We start from the raw sequence: 24,368 nt of genomic DNA on the forward strand, positions 1-24,368 counted from the left end.
AGCCCTGCCTGGGGGACACCCTGTTAAACAGGGAAATGAAGTTATCACAGGCTTGGCAAATTTTCCTCTGGCTGTTTTATGATAATACCCTCAGCCAAGGAGATGATCCAAGGCGGGGCTCTACAGAACAATGAAGCCCCTTCGTTGGAACACCACAGACCCTGGGAAAAAAAAGAATTTTAATACCCCTTGGGGAAAGTTGCTATAATTTTGAAGGTGTTTCACTCAGGAAAAGAGCCTGTGATTTGTGAAGCAATACTAATCTGCTCATGGGAAGCTGCAGCATGAAATGAGACAAGGTGTGATAACCTGTCAAGTTCCAAAGAGAAATGATTTAGGGGGAGATAGTGGTTTGAAAATGTGAGGATGGGTGTTACTAACTTAATCCATATGATGCCTTCAAAACAAAAAGTATATTAGGGGCGAAAGGCATGAAACAGACATTATTCATTGTCTCCAGGTGATATTTCTCCTGTGAGTTTACAAGCAAGTGTTGGCATGCTGTGTGCAGACATTTGTACAATAGATTAGAGCGCCCCGATCGCCACAGATGAAAAGTAGGGGGGGGGGACACCTTTGACTCTTTCCCTTCCCCCTCTAATTTATCTATATCATTTATTCCAGACAAGAGCTCCTTTCCTTTGTGAAAATTAGAGACATCTGTAGTTAATACAACCTGAGTCAAGGATAATCAAAGCTCACGCTGCCAGGTGTGAACAGATTGCTTGCCGGGTCCGGAAGGTGACTCTTTCCCTCCTCCTCCTCTCATGGGCACCATCCACAATCATTAGGAGGTGTTTTCCGGGAGTGGATGAGGAGGGAGGGGAAGAAGAGTCCATTTTCTGGTGGGAGAAGCAGATGTTGGCTGCACCAGGATGACTCATATAACTGGCAATGTGCTTCCACTTCTCTAAGACAGTTCCGCAGACTTGGGCTAATATTAGGGCTTGGGGTGATGCTGTGAAGGGGGAACATGGACCCTTGAATGGTTCCATATTGGGGTAATGTTCCAACTGCAACAAATCCCTTTTGCAAGGGTGCTGGAAAGACTTTCCAAATCTAGGTAACAGATTCTCAGAATGGTCTATTGCCTCTGGGAAGATGGGACTGCAAGGAGTCTCTACTTAGGAACAAATGAGGATGAGGGTCTATGGTGATTTCCATATGATTTTTGTTTTGAATTTGAAATTTTATTTATTTTTAACTAATTTAAATTTAAAAACTGTTGCTCAAGTGCATCACAGGATACTTTTAAAATTTCTTTGGAACAACTTGGGTATGTGAAGCTACTTTACAAAATATTTTTTGGACAGTTTTAGGTTATGACAAAATTGAGGGTAAGGTATAGAGATTTCCATTATACCCTATGCCCCTACATGCACATTTCCCCCACTATTAACATCCCCCACCAGAGTGGCACATTTGTTATAATGAAGGAATTTGTTTTGACACCCAAAGTCCATAGTTTACATTAGGCTTCACTCTTGGTGTTGGCCATTCTATGGATTTTAACAAATGTATAATGATATGTATCCATCATTTTAGTAGCATACAGAATAATTTCACTGCCCTAAAAATCGTCTGTGCTCTGCCTATATCTTCTCCAACCCCCAACCCCTGGCAACCACTGATATTTACATCATCTCCATAGTTTTGCCTTTTCCAGAATGTTGTATAGGTGGAATAAAATAGTTTGCAGCCATTTCAGATTGGCTTCTTTTACTTAGTAATAAGCATTTAAGTTTCTACCACGTCTTTTCATGGCTTGATAGCTCATTTTTTTAAAAAAAAAATGTTTTATTTTTCAATTGCAGTTAACATTCAAAACTATATCAATTTCAGGTATAGAGTATAGTGGTTAGATATTTATATAACTTACGAACTGATCCTCCTGATAAGTCTAGTACCCACCTGGCATCATACATAGTTATCATAATATTATTGACTATATTTTCTATACTTTACATCCCCATGACTGTTTTTATAACTGCTAATTTGTGATTCTTAATCCATTCACCTTTTTCACCTTCCTCCCCAACCCTTTCCCATCTGGCTAGATAGTATTTCACTCTCTGGATGTAACACATCCATGTGATTTAAAAAAATATAGATTTTTATTGATTTAACAGAGGAAGGGAGAGTGAGAGAGAGATAGAAACATCAATGATGAGAGAGTATCATTGATCAGCTGCCTCCTGCACGCCCCCCACTGGGGATCAAGCCACAACCCGGGCATGTGCCCTTGACTGGAATTGAACCCAGGACCCTTTAGTCTTCAGGCTGATGCTCTATCCACTGAGCAAAACTGGCTAGGGCCACACCCATGTGATTTTGAAATGGTGGGTTTACTTCCTGGGGACAGGGATGTCATAAATAGTGGGGCAGACCTGGAGGACTGCATAAGTCATGAGCAAGCTTTCTTCTGCTTACTGTCATTGGAATGCCACTTGTTGAAGTGACTTAGCATGGAAAACTTTTGCTGTCTTTTCACCTTTAATCCTCACCCAAGGACATGCTTTTTGTTGATTTTAGAGAGAAAGAGGAGAGGAGAGGAGAGGAGGAGAAGAGAAACATCGATGTGAGAGTGAAACATTGACTGGTTGCCTCCTGCAGGCACCCTGACCAGGGATTGAACCCACAACCTGGGCATGTGCCCTGATCAGGATCGAACCCACCTGATCACGGTATACTAGACGATGATCAATCAACTGAACCACACTGGCCAGGGCTCATTTTTAATTTTTGACTGGACTTCTTTGCTACCATTGTTGGAAGCAGAGAAATCAAGTGCTCAGAGGAGAAAACAAACATAGAATTTGGATTCAGGAAGATCCATGTTTGGGCCCTGGTTCCGCCACTTTTGTAATATGAGACCTTGGGAAAACCATTTTACCTCTGTGTCTGAGCTATGGTTTCTCTGTCTGTAAAAAAGAAACAGTGATCCTAGCTCAAAGGAAACTCGTGAGAATTAAACAGTGCATATCATACTACTTCATAAATGATATACAGTAGCACCTTTCAAATGTTAATTTAATAATTGTTCCAAGTGAAGTGACTGAGTCCCTGGTGTTCTTGTTCTTGACTTCCTGCTAGTCTGTTTCCCAGCGGTCCCAGTGATGGGGAACTGCAGGACCATTTATTGCATCTTGGTACACTGAAGGGTAATTCTCCCTGAGCATGGTCAATGTTAGGAGCCAGATGTTCTCCATACTTGTAACTCATGAATGAGCCTTCCCTCACCTATATAAACCTTCATCATTCCCAAAATCACACTCCAAACACTGGAAGTCTTATAGGCTGACCTAAATAAGGACTGCCTCAAACTAAACCTGGATAATCCAAACTCTATCCAAACTTTCCCAAACTTAAAATTTCCAGCTAATTAGTCCACAGTTGATTTCTAGATGATGTCATTAGATAAGCTGTTTTCCCTTGAGTTCTTACTGAAGCAAAGCAAGTTTTGGGTGAAATTGAGGAAGCTGTTTATAGAGATCCAAAGGAAAGCAAACCTTCCACATTTCTCTAGTTAGGCCACAGCCAGTCCAGGTTGAACCATATCATTGCTGCTTGGAGGTCTGATGTGCCCCTTAGTCACCCTGACAGAGGTGATTGTTGCCTTGGGATCATAATGATCATTCCTTTAAGTTATTCCACTGAAAATACAATGCAGAAACTCAATGTCAAGATGAAGGGAGACCTCTCAGATCACCTATCAGGCACAGAGTTTGTTCGTGAATGCTAACCTCTGTTACTCCCACATCAATGTAGATCTGGATTTTCCAGTATAAGATAAGCTCTATAAGCTCAGGGGCATGTGTCTTATATTACCATCTTGTCCTTTACAACTTGTAGAACAATGGTTGGAATAATTTGACCTAGCGAGGTATGAAAATGGCATAGGAAAGTGGAACTATGTCATAGATATTCAGTAGTGCATAAGAGGTGACCAGATATACAGAGCATGTGTACTGGTAAGACTTCGGTACTATTGAACCAGGATGAAGATATAGATACCAACAGTGGGTTTGAAAATTTGTAGTGGATTTGGGAAGGAAAATATCTATTGAAGAGAGGAGGTTGAGGTTTATAATCTCTAGAGAAATAATGCATTTCTTTGACCCCTTTAGCGTTTGTTTCAAATCCTTATTTTTTTGGAAGTAGAAATGGGTGTTAATGGAGAAAGAGTGGATATTTTGAGAAAGAAAATTGGAAACTGCAACAAGAATGCATTCCTAAAATGAATTCATAAAAAGACTGGATCTTTGGTTATTAGATGTGTGTTTCAAAGGCCAGAGGTTTTATGGTCAAATGTACCACCCTAAAGCAAATTAATATATTGTTGGTACTATTAGCATGTGAATGTCAATTGTAAAATTCCAAGAAGATTTCTATAGTGTGTATAATTTTCCAAAATTACTTAATCATGGAGCCCTAAAAATACTTCAGTACTTTATTCTGTACTATGATTATTTCAGGGGTTGCAAACTGGTTATTCTGATTTGCCTGGGAGAATGTTTAAAAAGAAATGGAATTTGAATACCTTTGAGCAGTGCATGGACTTATTAATTCTACCCAGGACTCTCTACTGTTTTATTCTCAATCTGATGCAGATAATTAATTACCTGCCTATAGGCATTTGGGTTTTCTGCTCCTCTTATAGCTGCTTCAGAAAACAAAGGAGTGTGGCCTGTGAATATTGGAACTAAATAGCTGTCGTGTTCTTAGGAGGCAAGAGAAATCCAGGACCTCCTCAACATCTGCAAAAAAAAGCAAGAAAGCAGATGGTAGGGCCTCTAGTGGACCATCTCATTATAGCTTCTGCTCAATGTGGGAATCCTTTCCAAACCATTCTGGACATAGACTTTTCATGTCTACCTAGACACTTTTAATGACAGGGGAATTACTATTAATATAAAGCCTTAATACACATATTAAACTAGGATCTTTTGTACCCCTTTGCTTAAAATTTCCACCTAGTGCTTCTGCCCTATGGAGGAACATAGAATGAATCCTTGTCTTTGCTATAATGTCACTTCTACTGGATGGTCTTTTAAGCATATGGATTCCTTCAATGGTTCTTCATTTGTAATCATTTCTATATCTCTTCCTCGGTTTTACCCCACTCCTATGGATGATCAATAGCTTGACCATGTAGTACATTGAATTTGAACAGGACATTCAGAGTTGCATGCATCACTCAGGATGTGCCCCGCCCAGTGCAGGCTGTTTTGGAACCTATATTCATGATCTGAGCATCAAACTTCTCATGACACAGGCCCAGATTGCCTTGGCTTGGCTTTTTCAGTGGCAGTGTCCCTCAACTGGTTCACTGAAACTTACAGTCAACCGAAGGCCACAATTTGTTTCATAAAAAGCCAAGATTCAGGAAAATTGTCTTGACTCCAATATAGTTAATTTAGAAGTGGCTGTGTTGACTGAGACCTATACAATGGGTTCTCTGTAATAATATAAAATTTGTGTAATCATGAGAAAGCAGGGTTATTAATCATTTCATTAGTATGTATGAAATACATAACATTAGTATGTATTTCAAGAACTCTCCAGTTGGGAAGAGAAGACCAAGGTTTATTTAGAAAGCAATTAGTGAAGAGTATGAGGAAATATGTAAATGCTAAATTGTGCCAAGTAGACCTGAAGTCCTGATCAGAGAAAAGTTGGGCAATGGGCAATGATGATGGGAGAAAGAAAAGGTTTCATGGAGGAAGTGAGACACATCCTGGTGCTTTGAATTGGACTAGTACAGACTGATGGGTGGATCTTGTTGGTGAAGGGATTGGCAGAGGTGGTCTCATTTGGTAGAACAAAGGGTGTCTTTGAGTATTAAAAGGTAGGATGGGGCTAGTTATAGGGGGTCCTGGTATCCAGATAAAGGAATTTAGCCTTGAAATTGTGGGCCTAGGGGAAGGTATGAAATGGCAGGAGAGCTGCTAAAGGAAGTCTAGTCTGGAAGTGGTATTTAGGATAGATTTGAGGGGCTGGAGGCAGGGACCACCTCCAAGGCAGTTAGAATAAGGAAGCAATGATGATCTGCCATGAAGAACCATTTTGAAAGAGGAAATACAAGATTTATCTAACTGTGTAGAGGTGAGGAAGGAGGGTTAGATAGATATGATGTTGTAGTTTCACATCTGGTTGATGTGGATAATGGTGATTCCATGGTCAGAACTGAAGAAGGAAATGGTTTGGATGAAAGAGGCTGATATTATTTGGGGCAAGATTGGGTGGCCATGTGGGTTTGGGGCAGCATTTAAATGATGTGGTCCAGTAAACCATTTGGAGATAGGATCTGGGTAAGCTGCTAATGGGAAATAAGTGTGAACAATGCACCATCTTCCATTCTTAGTACATGCCCTGGTGTTCAGTTATGAGTTAGCAGACAGGTGTATGCCTGGTGCAGAGGTTAAGAACAGGTGCTTCAGAGTCAGACAGATCTGGGTTCAAACCCTGCTCTGCCACTTACTAGCTATGTGACCTGGGCAATAAATGTAACCTCCCTGAACCTCAGGACAGTCATCTATGAAAGGAGGAGTAATAAAACTTCATAAAGGCTTAGGGAGGAATAAATAAAGTGGGTACAATTGTATTACAAGAAGTGCGCTGTTATTGATGTCACTGCTGTCTGGCTGCCTGCAGCAACTGCTGTCTACCCCTCAATGGGTTTGGGCTATCAGGAGACGGTGCCTAGGGACTGAGACTGAACCGAGACTGTTCTGAGTGTGGGGATCTCTCTGATAAACTTTTCATCACTCTGGAGCTGCTAAGCAGAGATAAAAGCATTCACCCCTTCTGAGAGCCTGGTTGAAGAAAGATACCCACTCACCAGGGGTGAAGAGTATTTTCTTTAAGCAGCCTCCAGAGTTCCCAGACCTGCCTACCTCCTGACTTCCACAGAAGGGCTAGCTTTGTACAGCTGCCATAACATAGTTATGGTCCTTTATAAGTCTTATCAGCTTCCCCCACCCCCAGTAGCTGCCTCTGGGCTTGACATCTGAGGACCATAATGAACTCAGAATGGACCTTCCTCAAATACTCCAGGTTCCCCATAGACATGGACATTAAGAAGTTCTCCCATGCCAGGATGTATTTCAGGTGCTTGTAGGTCACTTGACCTTGGCTATAAGACCACAGTGGAAATAACAGCACAGCTATTTCATGTGCGATGTCAGCAAATGCAGCAGGCAGACAAGCCAGGACTGGGTAGCCTGTGTGTGCTCACATAGGTGAGGGCAGGCAAGCCTCCTGTCTGAATGCAGAGAACTCCGGGAGACATGAATGGGGACGCTTGGCAGCTTTTGCAGGAGTCAGAATCCTCAGAGCAGGGCTTGGGAAGCTGTTTATACTTAGATTACATTTTTCTTTCTAGAGTAAGAGGTATTCAGCCTGATGATGGAACACCCTAGGACTGTGATAAAGGCTCCTCTCATATGTCATCTTTTATGCCAACTTCTTGGAGAATGACCCTTGCCTGATCCAGCTTCTAGTTGGTGTGTGTGTGTGTGTGTGTGTGTGTGTGTGTGTGTGTGTGTGTGTCTTCAATTGGACACCAAGGCAACTGCATTTCATTCCTCTGGACAATTGACTCAGGCCAGAAAGGCTCTAGGCTCTCTGTCAGCACTCACCTTTGGTCATTGGAACTTCCCATTTGGCACCCAGTGAATATAGTCTTTTGTGAGGTTAGGTGTGATTGTGGCTAACGATTTTGAAAGACAGATTTGCATAGGTAAGCATCTTGTAAAATAGTTTTCTGAAAGCATTTATCAAGGAGAAATGGAGAAATGTGCAAGCCCAAAGGTGGAAGGAAGCTGGGGGAGGAGCGGGAGCGGGAAAGGAGGTGAGAGTGGAATACCAAAACATATGCTTTTCAGCTGCCCTGGCTGGTCCTGGAGTAGCCCCGCTCCGGTGGGAGGGAGGCCCTGCAGGTTGCAGTGCATCTGAAAGATTTATGCCCTGCACACCGAGCGCACATCGACGACTCTCCACGGCACAATTTTGAAAAGGTGATTATGGGTCTGACATAAAGAAATATTTTATATGAAATTGCTGAAAGTTCTCTGGGTACTAAGCAATAATCACCTTAATGCTTTAGAAAGTCTTCCAATTTGTTTCCTATTGGCTTCTAGGCAGTTGGGATTTGCATGCTACATAATATCCAATTCTGGGCATCCTGCATGCCACCATGCTCAGCATCAGGCTTACCTGGACGAAGAATGCATTATGGGTTGGGGATAAGTCTCAGTATCTTTAAAATGTGCATAGACTTAGAATCTGTAATTCTACCTCTTGAAATGTTTTAAAGAAAAATTTAGAGAAAAGATGCTCATTGAAAAGATATTTGGTCAAAGATGTTTATCATCGTGTGATATTTTGTGTACGTCATTCCAGAATTTAATGCCCTGCATTTTAAGAGAGAAAAGTTGGAAACATCATGAATGTGCCAAAATAGGAGATTTGAAGTTTAAAAAAGTACTATAGAATATTATGTATAACTAAGCCTGAAAAATAAGTTGTAGCACAGTATACATGTATGTTCTATGATTCCATTTTTATAAAATGCATATACATTCATATTTTTATGGGAATGAATTCTTGAAAGACCTATGTAAACATGCAAAGGTGGCAAAGATATGGGTGATTTTGCTTTTTACAAAACATTAGCCTGACTATTTTCTGTAAAAACATAGATTATTTATGTTGAAAATAGCGGGATGCTCCCTTAGTGAGGAACTCACTTGTTGGCATTGGTCCATTGCCACATGTGCTTCCTGCTGTTGTTGTCCTAAGGTGTCCAGTAGGCTGCTTCTTGCAGCTGAATGGAGCTGCTGACAGTAGGCCTTGGCTGCAAAGACGATGACAGGCAGCTCCTCTTAAATGCTGGTCGGTGCCGCGGAGAGGAGCCATTGGTTAGCTGACATCTTTCATCAGCTGAGCTTGGGCTTCCAGATCAGACTCATGGGGAGAGCAGGGGCCTCTGCCATTGCCGTCATGATTGTGTCTGGCCTGTGGCCACATGTCAGTGTACCAGGAGGCCGCTTTCTTTTTCATTGGCCTCTGTGTTTCTTTTAAAAATTGTGTTATTTATTTAGATACTGTTTTCGTCAGCATCATGTGTTGTTGCCACTGAACTTGAGTCAAGGAATAAGTCTATTGGAATCTGGCATTTGTGCTTTGTAATTTGTAGTCCTCGTCGGCAGGTTGGCCTGAAATGTTCGGTGTAGGGATTCAGATATTGAACTAGGTCACGATGACAGTGCAGTAGCTCTCAGAAGACGGTGCCCTGATGTCCTCCCTCTGTGTCTTCTCTCTTAAGGTGGGGTGGGAGGGACTTAGTTTTAAAAATATACCTGGCTTCCAAAACGAGCCTAGTTTTGAGTAGTCTTTTCACATTACTACCCTACTACTAGTGAAATGAAGTTGGAGCAGAAAGAAATGCTCTAAAACTACACACAAGAGAAAGAGAAACTCCCGACTTCAGTTTTTTCCTTCTTTTCATGTGTGCCACTTTGGAGACAAATCAATTTAGCTATTTCTAAGCAAAGAAAAAATGATGCCCCAAGTATCAGATCTCAGTTTCTGTGCCAGCAGGCAAGGAAGCAATGAGTGTCCACAACAACTGCATTAGAATTGGGATTTCTTTTGTTGTTGCTGGCGTTGCACGGGTGAGATGTGAGTCTGGAAGCAGACTTTGGGCAGCCTTCACTCTTTCAGTGTCAGAAATACACTGAAGACCCTGGGAAAAGGTGTATAAGGGAGAACTAAGATTTACTTGGCCCTGACCATGTGCTAGATAATTTACATCCACGTTTCATTGCAGGGTTAAGATTACACTCAGCATTCTGACCCTGAAGTCCAATGGAAAGCACTTTGGAATTCCCTCTCCAGAGCTGACAGTTTGTTTTTCTTAATCTTTTTTTTTGAAAGGATGAATCTTCTGTTTCTCTTGGAGTAAATAATACAATGAGTCTGATAAAAAGTAAAATTTTAGCTTTGCTCAACCCAGTTAACCCTGAAAATTACTAGGTTGAGTCTTGGGCTTAGAAAGAAGCCATTTCATTGACACCTAATTTTACAGATGATAACACTGAGATCAGAGGAGGAAGGGACTTGCCAGGGTCACACTCAGAATTTCAGATTAGGTCCTTGAGTTCCAGGGTGCTGATCTTCAATTACTGATGATGACGCCACCTGAGAACTGATTTTCGTGCAGTTGGTTATCAGCCCACTCCTTTTCCTCATCCTCATCTCAGTTCAGCAACCTTCTGATGAGAAGTGATTTAGGGAGCCAGTCTCCCACCTTGATCCAACAGAAAGGACAGGAAGAGTCATGCTTCTGTTTTCTGATGATTCCACAACCATGAATCTACAGTACAAGCCAGTTTCCTACACTAGGTTCATGTCCATGTTGCATCCTGAATGAGTGATGGCAAGATGAAAACTCCCCACATAGTGCGCAGGAAAGCATTTGTTATACCCCAAGTCCTTTGGAAGTTCCCAAGAGAGAAGAGACAAGGGCTACAGAAACTGACTCATCTACCCCCTGAAGAGTTGGCAGATGAATCAACAGACACTTGTGATCACTGACACCACAAGTGTCGATGGACATGAACCATCTTTGGGCAAATAGTATCAAACTCCATAGCTTCATATGTATATTAGGCCTTGGAGTAAATTGAAAGTTCAACTCCATAAATGACAAAATGATGTTAATGTGTAGATAAAAATGTAAAAAAATGTTAATGTATAGAAAAGTATAGACCTTTTTTTCTGCCACAAGTTACACTCCCCCCCCCCCGATAATGAATTAGCATATAAGTTCTGTTTTTTTACTGCTGTATTTTCAAAAGTTCCACCATCCCATTGGTGAAATATTTACTTATTTATTTATAAATATATTTTTATTGATATAAGAGAGGGAGAGTGAGAGAGAGATAGAAACATGAATGATGAGAGACAATCATTGGCTGCCTCCTGCATGCCCTCCACTGGAATTTGAGCTGGCAACCTAGGCATGTGCCCTGACTGGGAATTGAACTATAACCTCCTGGTTCATAGTTCGATACTCAACCACCAAGTCACACTGGCTGGGCATGGAGTTTTTAGATGATCCGTAAAGGCAGATCTGATGCTCTTGCCTTGGTCAGGTGACCTACAGACCTAATATCTCATAGCCCCATACTTATCTCAGGGAAGCTCAGCTTTTCACACTGTCCATTGCTTAAAAAAGTTGTGTTGGAAAATAAAAATACTTTATATTTACATAAAATATACTTTTATTGATATTGTTTAGTTCAAACCTCCACTTTTTATACTAGTCCTATTTTAACATTTGAAAGCTGAGGAAAGGGGGGATTGGAGAAGTGATAGGATTTTACCAGGAGCACACAGCTCACAGTTAGAGCTGGGACTCAAATCCAGGACTCGGGATCCTTTTCAATGGTTTTCCTACCATGTCAGGGTTTGATCTTGTGATAGAGAAATGCCAAGGTAGCATTATTGTTAGTTCAGATTAGACATTGCTGTTAGCTTTCTAGATTGTTCATAGGTTAAAAAAACAATCAGGAATCTATCTTTTAGCCAAATCAACTGTGGTGTTATTAGAAGGAATCAGGATTAGCTGAACTTTTCACCTTACCCCCTTGTCCCACCGTTGTCTAGGAATCAGAGCATGAGTTTAAATTTCCAGCTGTGCTACTTATCAGTTGTGTGACATTAGGTAAGTGTGAGCCTCAGTTTTGTGAAAATTGAGGAAAATACTTTAAAATGTTGTTATGAGACAAAACGTGTTAATGTATGTAAAACACCCAGCACAGCATTGAAGTAAATAAATATTAGCTTTTGCTATTACTGTTCCTGAAGTTCTAAGGGTGAGACAATAAAATAAATTGTGTGAATAAAAAGTTGTCAATTAATTAAAAAACATGATTATTTACATCCATCAATGTCATTGGGGACTTAATCCATAGAACCTAATAGAGTAGCTTATTAAGAAGGGAAAGATCTCAGGCATTATGTATAAGTACTCTTAGAGTAGAGAAAGAGTATTTCATTAGCCTACAGGATGGGTGTCATTGTGCACAATCACAGATGAAGAAAATGAGACTTTTAGGGTAAAGTAATTGCCATGTGATATGTAAGCTGGCAAAGCAGGGGTTTGAATGCATATTGATTTCACTTTGTTAACTCACTGAGTGTCTTAATGCACCCTGCATCAGTACCTCTGGGATGCTAAAATATAAAAGCCCCAATAAGCCTACTTAATGTTTAGGAGATTTGCCATGGTGGGTATAAAAAATTATGAAGTGGATTAATCTGGTTAATAAAGTGATAGTTCTAGATATTAAAATACCTTTTTGCCATCATTAGACATCTTTTAAATTAACTTGATAGTGCTGAAAATTTGGAAACCTTTGCTTATGTATTTATATAGAGTTTCAAGTAAGATACAATTTATTTGCAAACAAATGTACAAGGCCATTTTTGTTTAACCCTTTCATTTTTGGTTATGATGCTTTATGATGAATGGAATAGAATATGGGAAAGATGACTGACACTACAGAAATTTATTCTGGATTAAATTTTGGGCTATGTTAGTGACCAATAGTTTTGAAATGACTGTTCTGAAGAGTCCTGCTTCTTCATTCAGTGTTGACTGCTCCCCCATCCTTATTTTACAAATGGATTTTTTACCCCTAACCCTAAAGGCTTAGATTTTATTTTCCAGAAATTAACACTATATACAAGCACTGATGAGTCACAAATATCTTAAATATGAGATTCTCTCTCTTCGAAGATAGACTTTTAAAACAAGTTTGTTCCTGCATCCTGGAATTCTGGTGACATTGTGAGAAACAGCTGTATTCCCTATTAATGTGACATGAAAATTTCTTTTGCAAAGGACCAGGGACAGCGAGAAGGACAGAAAAGAGGGAAAGAAAAGAGCAGGAAATTGAAGAATAAGGCCAAGTGGGAAATAGGTGGAGGAGAGATGGAAAGAGAAAGATGGAGAAGGAGAAAGAGATGAAGAGAGATACAGAATGAAATAGATAGAAATAGAATGACAGAAAGAGAAATAGACAGATGAGGACAATGGAGAATGAGAAAGGAGGAGAGGGGGGATGGGAGAGACAGAAAGAAAAGGAAAGAAACCAAAAAGGCAGGACCCTATCTCCTCCTGGGCCCGGCAGGGAGCTGGTAAGAAAGAATTTGAAGCCAGAGGGACATATTCAGAACCATGAGTTGAGTCTAATTGTAAGCAGACCCTGCCTGCCCCCTTCAGATGAGTGATGGACTCCTGGCATGTGACCTAGCTTGGCAATCTCCACCCCCTGTCCAGGCTGCCATAAGGAGATACGTAATGTCTAGAGTGATGGGAAAGTCATGCCTGCAGATGGTACAGATGGAGCTGCCTCATAAAATGACTCACTGTGAATCCTCACTGAAATCTCTGCTATAAAAATGATAATGGAAAAAGCAAAAGAAAGCCTAAACAGGCTTGAAAGAAATTTGTTCCAGCTTGTGTAGCTCCCTTCAATTTTTGAAAGGAGGAGGAGAAAAAAAAAAAGAAGACCCTGTAAGTAAAATGCAAGGAAGAATGTATCTTCTTCCCTCCTGGCAATATTCCTTCACCCCCACTTCCTTTTTGACATAAGTATGTAAATGAAAGTGGCAAGGGAAAAAGGAAGAGTTTTGGAGAAAGATGTAAGAATTACTTATTAAGGAGTAGGGGGATGTTTGCAGGGAAGGGCTGGGAGGCCCAGAAGAAAGGGAGTGGCATTTTAGAGAGCAAAGAGGAGGATCTTGGGGAGCAGGAGAAGTTGTGTTTCATTTGATGTTTGAGGTAGAGGTTGCCAGAGTGGAGTGGCCTCCCAGAGAGTGAGGTCAGTCACTGGATGAGGGAGTATATAGTAGTGACTCATGAAGATCTCTTTAGCAAGAATGGGAAGTCCAAAGAGCATAGAATTCTAAGAGTATTATTGGCTATTTCAAAGTCACCCAAGACCACAACACATCTACATGCAATCCCAAATATAGCTCGGTTTTATGGATATGGAATTTGCCAGAATCTGAGCATATTATTCAGTGGAAGTTCTTATGGATTGCATCTCCTTGGTCCCCCCAATGGCAGATCTGGAACTGCAGTGGATTACAAGGTAGTAGCTGGAGCAGAGTTACAGGATGGAAGGGCAGATATGGGGGTAGCCCATATCCTGAGCAGCACATGGAAGCAGGGAGTCAGGGTAGAGCTGGGCTTTAGTATAAGGGGAAGAGTCTAGACTGAGGTACATTCACTGCACTGATGGTTAGGGAAAGGTGGGTCAGAAGCAGGGAGTGCATGAATAATGTGCATTGGGACAGTCCCATATCAGAAATGGTCCAGGTAGTGAAATCATGGGTGTCTTGCTGGTGTAGTTGGTGTGTGCAGTGTTCTGACTAGGCAGAGCCTAATGCCTAGATTGGGACACTTGGTTGATGCAGAGGCTGGGAATTCCCTATCCATAGGGCAGGGTTATCTTAGGTGGGGGATGGTGGGGAATATGGCAGGTGGATGGGGTGGCAAGAAGGATATGATACTAGAATGAGATAGGGACCTTGTAAGAAACAGACTCCAGTTCAGAAGGGACAACTTACAAAGGTGTGGACAGGATTTAGGGAGCCAACAAGGGATGGTGAAGTATTCAGGGACTAGCAACAGCTGGGATCTGTTACCACCCTATGTCTGAAGGAGCAGGAATGGAGGTGGATGATGTTTCTGCAGCCCAGTGAGAATAGAAGCTCTGACTGGCCAATGTTGGAATTACAGAGGGCCACAGCCTCTGCTGGACAGGGAGGGTGTCTGTCTGCTCAATATTCTGTAACAAAATAGCACAGACTGAGTGACTTATAAACAACAGCAATTTATTTATCATAATTCTGGAGGCTGGAAGTCTGAGATTGGGGTTCCAGCGTGGTCAGGGGAGGGCCCCCTTTTGGGCTGCAGACTTCTCACTGTGTCCTCACCTGGTGGGAAGGGGAGAGAGAGCTCTCTGGGATCTCTGAAAGTTATCTGGGATTTGTAAGAGCACTAATCCCATCATGAGGGCTCTATTCTCTTCTAAGTACCTCCCAAAGGACCCACCTCTTAATACCATCATGCTGGGCATTAGGATTTCAATGTATGAATTTTGGGGGGGGGCATACATATTCAGTCCATAGTGGATACATGAAGAAGAAATACCCTGACCTCTTATTCTTCACTCTCACCTCCTCCTGGTACTTCCAATTAGCCAACCCCATCTGGAAACAGCAGTGAGGGAATCCATGAGGTCAGCCTTCTGGGGTGCAAAGCAAGGCACAGAAGGGTGGAGGGTGGATGGGGTTGAGGGGAAAACAGAGAATGACCAGCATATATGCAAACTCATCCAGATGCCAGTTGTCCAGTACCAGGTAATTTGTCTACTTGTGTCTAGACAAAGTCAGGGGCAGCCAGATCCAGCCCATAGGGAGAAGGCCACTCAAAACTACATAGGTTCTTGGGCCCAGGCTATGATGTATAATGGCTCTAGTGCTGAAGAGCAATGAGAGTGTTAAACCAGGAAACTGAGGTACAAGCCCTACCCTTTGGAGAGCTCCAACATGATGAGAGATGGGGGAGATTATAGTTCAGAAAGAGCCTTACTAGGTCCCTTGGCTGTGTACAACTGACTTAGTGTTGGCTCCATCAGGTCGTGGTGCAGCAGGGTGCTGATGTGCTCATCTCCATCCTCATGGGCTCAGGAATTGGGCTGGATCTTGGACCTCCCAACGTTTCAGTTGTTGAGTTACTGTGGGGTGAAGGGAGAAAGCTTTGGTTGACAGGGGAGGGTGTTTTGAGTGCCGGTGGACTAGTTAACACACATGCAACACAAGTGGGTGTAGGAAAGGCTGAGAGTGACTAAGAGCCTAGAGAATTAGTTTCCAGGAGCTGAAAGGGCCATAAGTGGCAGATAATAGGCCAATGTGGCATCCATACCAAGAAGGGCCTTGAAAACAAGATGAGTCTCCTTCACACCAGAGATTTCATTTTGTTTTTGCTTGTGAAAGGGCCTGTCCTCATGTCCACAGCCTGGATTGTGTGGAGAGGAGCAGGAATGGGGAAGAACTTGCTGAGGAGTATGGTAGAATGGGGAGGAGAGATGTTAGTGTTGGAGAGAGAGATCTTGACACTCTTTGGTTTCAGCCCTATGTTTTCTCACAAAACATCTCTTAAATACCTTCCGTGAATGAGGATAATACTTAAAGGAGGCCCTTTCTACTTCATGCCAGAGTAAAGGCCTGGCCTGAGCTCATTTCTGCATTAACTGGTGAAATAACTAATTGACTCATATTACATGAGATAGATTTTTGTTTCATGTGTTGATAAATAATATTGAAAATGGTTTTTAAAGCCATATAGAGTTAAACCCTGTATCTTTCCCTTCATGAAGAAAAGGATGATTCTTTTCTAGGTATGCCATAGGGCATAACCTGGAATTTTGAATCATGGTTGGCTCTGTCTTGGAAAACTCCTGTATTCTTATTTTTGTCACTTTCCCCCTGGGGCAGGAGTGGGTCCTCTGTGTGTTGCTTGCCCTCCTTGGTTGTGGCAGCTGTCTCTTAATTTCTGCCTCTGAAATTGAGAGTTTTCCACTCTGATTTCTTGTCACCTGTGGTCATCATTGTAGGCACATGACTCCCATTAAAAGTTAAATAGCACTGGCCAATTGCTCAGAGGTTAGAGTGTTGGCCCTTGGACCAAAGGGTTGTGGGTTCAATTCCCAGTCAAGGGCATGTAACTCGGTTGCAGGTTCCATCCCCAGCCCTGGTCTGGGCACGTGCCAGAGGCAACCAATCAATGTGTCTCTCTCACATCAATGTTTCTCTCTCTTTTCCCCCCACTCCCTTCTACTCTCTCTAAAAAGTCAATGGAAAAAATATCCTTGGGTGAAGATTAAAAAATTATGTTTCAAGCATTAGATAGATTCAAAGTTGGAAAATTAGAATTGATAGAATGAGAAATAAAACCTCCACGAATCTGTCCCTTATGTTTTCAGAGGATGTTAAAAATGCTACTGATGTTACTTCCATTCATGCGGGTGAGACTGGGAAGCTAGGTACAGTACCTCCCTTCTCTGCAGAGAGGAGTTTCAGACCAGTGGTGTACCCACCTCCCAGCTTCCCCATACCCACTTGTGTTACTTGCATCTTTGAACCATTTTGTCCTAGTCTTCTCTGCCTCATGCTGATGTTTTGTGGCATCATTTTAAAAAATGTAATTTTATTAAAAATTTAAAAAATAATTGGAAAATATTTTCAATTACAGTTGACATACAATATTATATTAGTTTCAAGTGTTTTGTGGCATCTTGAAATTGGTTGACCCAGATATAGCAGTCATCTTATAAATGAGGTGATACTTAAAAACATTTATGAGAGTTAAAAAATGGGGAATGGAATAGTTTACTAAAAGTCTTTGGAGAATTATCCAAAATTTAAGTATCTCATTCCTGAAATAAGTAACTTCCAGATTTAAGTGATTGTGTCAATACTACTAATGAAAATTCAGGCGAGGGACTGTTATTTTATATTTTACTATACTTTACAGATTTACTGTACCTAGACTTACGTTTATTTTTGCTCCCAAAACTTTATACTACGTTTTGGATCTTATTCTTTAGCTAATTATATCTGTAACTAAACTAAGCCAGAGGCTGGACCCTATGAGCACCTGAGCAGTCTAAAATATCCTGGCTTACCCTGAAGTCTAGGTCCTATTGGGACACTGTTTTGTAAATATCGACAAAACGTTAGAAGCACAGACTCATATGACTGGGTGTTCTGGAATAGTTCCCGTGTTAGTGTCTGCCTTGCTGTCCCTATAAATGCAGTGGGAAATGTTAGACTATGTGTCCCAATTTTAACTTAGAATGTAGTTCATACTTCTTTTCTGTCTTCCATTTCTCCCTGTCTTGTGCCCCGGGAAGCCTGGTCTGGTACTGGATTCACCTGGACATTCGTGAGCCTTCCTACCCCAGTCCAGTTTGTTCCTTGGTCTCTGCCATTTGCTTCCAGGGACGGGTTGTTGTCTTTGGTTTTGCACAGGAATAAATAACTTTGGGGTTATTAAGACCGCTACCCTAGAAAAGATAAAGTCTTCTTTCATGATCTCCTTTCAGTCGCCCTATGTCATTTCTGGGCAGCGAGGACTGGAGGAAATCCTCAGAGTGCTTTAAAACCTTTCCTGCTTTATCCTGCTCCTGCCTGGGTTACAGGGACTCCTGAGCCCCTGGCTGTGCCTTCCCCTTCCTAGAGAGAAGAATGGGAGAGAGAACTGGTTTTTCTCCCGAAGTGCCTGAAGAGCATGGTTACCTTGTTTTTATGGTTTCTGATTTGTAAGCTACATTTGCCCTTCTTTACTTTCATTTATTCATATGCAAAGGTTTAGATGGGCAGTATTATGGTAAATCAGTGTGGCATTTCCTTGTAACCTCTTTCTTCATTAAACCTTTATTTAGTACTTTTGTAATACCTTTGTTTTTCCTCTTATGAAAGTAATATAGAAAAGTATAAATAATTTATTTCTTTAGACAGATTCCTAGAAGTAAAAGTACTAGGTTCATGTAGAGCATAAATATTTTATAGTGAAATTATATTCCAGAAAGTTTATACCCATTCACCTTCCTGCCAATTGAGTAAATGAATACAATTTAATTTATATTACTAATAAAGTCTTTGCCAACTTGATTGGTAAAAATATCTTATTTTTAATGCATTTAAAAACTACTAGTGAGCTTTATAAAAATATGCAAATTAGCAAACAAATACATATTTATTAGCCTTTTGTACCTCCTATTTTTGATGGTAGAAAAATTTAACAGTTTAAGGTCTAAAGTATATATATATATATATATATATATATATATATATATATATATATATATATATATATATATTTTGCTTTCTTTCTTTAGAGAGTCTCCATCCAAAGCTCATCTATATTTCCCCCCAAGATTTAAAAAATGATTTGATTTGAAAACAAATTTATTCCTTGATCTGCATGAAATTTGTTTTAATGTGTATGGTGTGAAATGAGGATTTAAATAGTTTTTTGTATTTAAATCAATAACCAAATTTTATCAACACCTTAGTTGTAAACTATAGAACCCATACTGGCTAGCTGAAGGAGATACAGAATATTCTGAGGATTTTAGGTGGCTCACAGTATCTCTGGGTTGGGCAGGGTGGTAACTTCCAACAATGGTACTCAGAGCTGTGCCAGAGGACTGGCCAGGCGAGGAATCTGCTATGGCCTCTGCTCCCTCCTATACCAGCAAAATCCAGGCCAGGCCACACTTACTAGTAGAACTAGGTCCCTCACTTACTTTTGAGAAAAGTATCATGTGGTTGCACCTGATTGGGGAAGCAATTTTTCTAGAAGTTATTTTGGGAAGTCAGTTTTCATAATGTGGGAAATTATCAAAATACTAGAGGCCCAATGCACGAAATACGTACATGGGGCTGGGGCGGGGGGCATCCCCTCAGCCCAGCTTGCACCCTCTCCAATCCGGGACCCCTTTGGGGATGTCTGACTGCCAGTTTAACCGGCAGATCCCTCTCACAATCCTGGACTGCTGGCTTCTAATCACTCACCTGCCTGCCTTCCTGGTTGCCTCTAACTGCCTCTGCGTGCCGACCTGATTGCCCCTAACTGCCCCCCTACCGGCTTGGTCACCCCTAACTGCCCCTCATTGCTGGCCTGGTTGCCCCCAATTGCCTCCCCCGACCCGCCGCCTGGTCGTCCCTCAAACCCTCCCTCCCCCCCGCCAGCCTGGTTGCCCCACACAGCCTGCTGTTCAGTCGTTTGGTCGTCCCTCACTAACACCCCTGCTGGCCTGGTTGTAGGCAGCCATCTTGTGAGGGCATGAGGGTTAATTTGCATATTACCTCTTTTATTATATAGGATAGGGAGAAAGTGCACAAGATTGGGTGACTACAAGTGGCATTTTAGAAGATGTATGGATTAATAGGATCAGTTTCTCACATGTAATCAATTCTATTTGATTTTTTTTTGTTCTTGTGCTAATGCATAATTATTGTATTTTTTGTTGTGCTATATTTTAATTACTACTGATCTATCTTGCTCTTCTTTTTCAGTTCTTATTCTATCCAGATGAACTTTGACCACTTTATCACTTTATAAAACATAAATTGGTATTTTGATTAGAATTCATTAAACCTTTATATTAATTTGACAACTATTGACCTTGTTAGAATATTCATTCTTTCCATCTATGTATGTGAAATAGACAGGGTGGGGCAAAAGTAGGTTTACAGTTGTTCATATGGGAAATAATACAGTAATACTATATAATAAAAGTGTATACAAATTGTCCCCTTGACCAGGGGGTCATCCGGGAGTTTGACCAGGGGTCAGGGCCGGCTGGGGGAAGGGAGGGAGTACCCAGCTAGGGACCCTACCAATGCATGAATTTTGTGCACTGGGCCTCTAGTTAATAAATAATAATACAAGACTGAACTCTTTTGTGTACTCACAACTGTAAACCTATTTTGTCCCACCCTGTATTTTCACATTGTTAAAAAATTTTTAATGTTCCTTAATAAAATTTTGTCATTTGCTTCATAAGGGTATTTGTATTTCTCCCCAAAGTTACTCTATAAAATATATTATTATTAATATAAACAGGCCTAGTTTTCCTTTTATTTCCCCTGCTTTTTCCTGCCAGGCATGATAGTTATTAAATTTTGCCTATGTATTTTGTGTTAGACACTTAAAAATTTATTAATTCTAAGAAAATTTCAGTTAATTTTGTTGAGCTTCTAAGAATAAATCAATATATGCAGTGTGACAGTAATTTTGGAACATGATAAGGCAAACAACTAAAAGAAAAGACATGAACAATGATTTATATAAAACTAATTCAATAAGCTAGGTGTAAAAATACCCTGGAAGGGGATATGGTTCTAATTTTATAATAGTGCCTGCATTCCCTCTGTAGGGATACTCTGAGTAACGTGTAAGGCTGGTGATTTATAGCACCCAGATATGTGCTGTAAAGACAACCACATGCCTGCCTCAGTTTCCCTGTAAATCTAGACTGCATACCCAGACACACATGGTGTTTTCTCCCCAAATGCAAGTTCCTAAGCTCCACGTTCAGATACTGGGTAATTCAAGCAGAATGATGCCTCACGAAATCTCTGTAGCATTGCCTCTCTGTGGACTCACCGCTGGAGGGGATTTCATAAGTGAAAACAGGCCAGGGCTCACTCAGTTCAATCTTCCTGCCCCAAGCCACTCTCTTCCTTTCGACAACTAAGCCAGGTGTTTGGAGTACAGTGTTGGTGGGGTTTGTGGAATGTTACACTTAGAAGCTTACAAAAGAAAAAGTCAATAAATAAGCTCAAACAAATGGAAAGAATTTGCCTACTTTTAAGACTTCCAAATTATCCCTTGTCTCCCAGGCAGGCTGACAACTAACAAAAGGGCATTAGTTAGTTACATAGAAATTCCCTAAAAAGCCTTGGGAAGATTAATGCCTGAGGTTTATAATGAGCATCATTGGATACTAGCTTCTAATTCCATAGGTTATAAATTATACAGAGATAAATCTGTCCTATATAGGAACAGGATCCTGCTTGGCAGATTTTCCCAAGAATCTTAAAAAATTTTGCTAAGTATTCATTTTTATTTGTAGCCTTAAAGGCGATTACTAGGGCACACCATCCCTCGGTTGTTCATTGGCCAGCTAGCCGTACTACATAGTCTCTGCACTTTGCCTGCTTAGGGTACAAATTAAGAAGATGAACAGACTGGGCTGAATCCACTTACCTGGCTCGCTCCATTCTAAGATACACAGGAAAGGGTGGGACTTGGGGGTGTTTTTGGCATAAGACAACTGAAGGTCCTATCTGTTTCTCGAGGTTTTTAACAGCTGGGGCTCTTATGTGATTGGTCATTTTAGGATGGCTCTTAATGAATTTAGGAATGTGGCTCTGAGCCAAACCCAAGTGCAGCTGATCCTGCTCTTTCTGGTCAGAAATTGGGCAGTGGGACGGGATTTGGGAAGGCCTGTGGTGAAATGAGGAGGTGTGCTAAGTCAAATATATTAAAAGGGTAAGGTAGGAGCTTTCTTAATACTTGAAGGATTACAGGATATTTGAGGTTGGCGGAGGCTGCGTTTACAGCAGGAAATGCAATAGCTCCTGTCACATCTTGAGGGAGCTTGATAGGGGCTGGCCCGTTCTCCTGCTGGGCTTTGGTATTAGAATCCTCCCTTTCATGAGCCTTCAAAGTCTGCAGGGTCTGCTTTGTGCCACAAAACAGTGCTCCACACATTTCTGACTGGCCAGCAAAGACTAAATGCATGATTGCCCCAAATTTAAAAAGAATCCATTTGATGTGCATGTGGGTGATATCTTGTGGTGATGCTGCTTTAGAAAACTTGTGTAATTAACTATTTTTGCTATTAATAATATTGCCATCAGATCTGTAAAAAAGGACACAACCCCCTTAAAACTTAACTTTCATTTTGGAAATGAACTGGAAGTCTCCTAGAGCGATGATTCATTTTATAATAATCAGTTAATTTTTCCGGTAATCAACTTCATGTTGAAATCCTGCCTTTTTTTTTTTTTTGAAAGCAACTTCCTTCATTTGAAAAAGAGCTGTGAGGGTTTTGACATGAAGAAGAGGTGGAACAAATGTTTGGAGTTGTGAACCTAAGGTTTCCTGCTTTTAAAATCTTTACTTAAATGTGTGTGTGTGTGTGTGTGTGTGTGTGTGTGTGTGTGTGTGTAAGTTAAGCAATGGCAGAGTAATTTTATATTAATTAATATAACAGAAAATTAAGTTTTAAAATAGAACTGCTGTTTAATTCAGGTGTCTGTGTCTCTTGATAAACCTTGATATTTGAATCACAGGTTTCAGGTCCACTATCTACCTGGGCAGTCAGTATAGCATAGTAAAGGCTATGGTCTCCATGGAAACATAATGCAGGCACCCATGGCAAAGTCACAGATTACATGATAGCTTTTCCTCCTACCAAGTACTTATTTTGACTGTGTAGACAAGATGTATTTTTAGATATCTATTTGTGTTAATTTGCTTCCCCTTTCTCTTCCACACGTATTAAGTCACTTCATTTTCTCAGGGAAGTCAACAGCAGGGTTGAAAGGGAAAAAGGAAGTCATTCATTCCCCTTGGCTTTTGTTTTCAAAGGCCAAGCCCATGGGAGGGCTTAAGGTACCACCTAAGGACCAGAAAAGGAGGGAGTGGTTCACAGGAAGAAGCAGAGTGAGCTGGCGGAATTAGGAGTTCCTCAAAGGGCTTGCTGCAGACCAGAAGAATATTCTCCTGGGCCAGAGGGAGGAAAGTTGAAAGGCCCTAGTGAAGTAGGCACCCTGACTCTGCATCCTGAAGAGAGAGAGCAAGAAGGTATGTCTAGGCAAACAAGACCAAAAGGATTCTCTCAGAAACTATGTTATTGGACCATGGAAACAGCAGAGAGGAATTGGGCTTTAGGGAGCCACAGGTACAAGTGGCAATCTCTTTGGCAAATTGTGTGGAAAAATGACTGATGACCATCAAGCCATCCCCCATCACTGCCCTAGGAACTTCAGCATAAACTAAGGAAAGAGGGGTGACCACAGAACCACTGCAATTGTTTCCTACCAGCTTGGTGAGGGATTAACTTGACTTCTAGAAAAGAAAGGTGCACTATCTCTTTTAGATTTGGTTTTGTGGGTTAAAATTGATCTCCACTACAGTTGCATAAACTAATCAGTTATCACTATAGTGAAAACAATAAAGCTATTTGTGTATAGACACAGTTAGTTAAGGTTTCTGTCTCTGATTGAAGAGATGTTCAGAAGACTTGTGTACTATTGGAAGGGAACAATGGCCTAGGGCAGTGGTCGGCAAACTCATTAGTCAACAGAGCCAAATAGCAACAGTACAACGATTGAAATTTCTTTTTAGAGCCAAATTTTTTAAACTTAAACTTCTTCTAACGCCACTTCTTCAAAATAGACTCGCCCAGGCCGTGGTATTTTGTGGAAGAGCCACACTCAAGGGGCCAAAGGGCCGCATGTGGCTCGCGAGCCGCAGTTTGCCGACCACGGGCCTGGGGCATTTAGAAATGCAATGAAAATATATTCCCTCATGAAAATTAAGTTATACCTTCTATTGACTTTCTTTAGTGTGTGTTCACACTCAAATTCTATTCTTTTAGCATATTCTAAATCTGCAATACAGTATTACCAACTGTAGCCATTATTCTTAATCCTCAAACCTTATTATATTGACTTTCATTAAATGTATCAGTCAGAGATCGAGA

This window comes from Cnephaeus nilssonii (genome assembly GCF_951640355.1).
Source record: "Cnephaeus nilssonii genome assembly, chromosome: 14".
NCBI lineage: Eukaryota > Metazoa > Chordata > Mammalia > Chiroptera > Vespertilionidae > Cnephaeus > Cnephaeus nilssonii.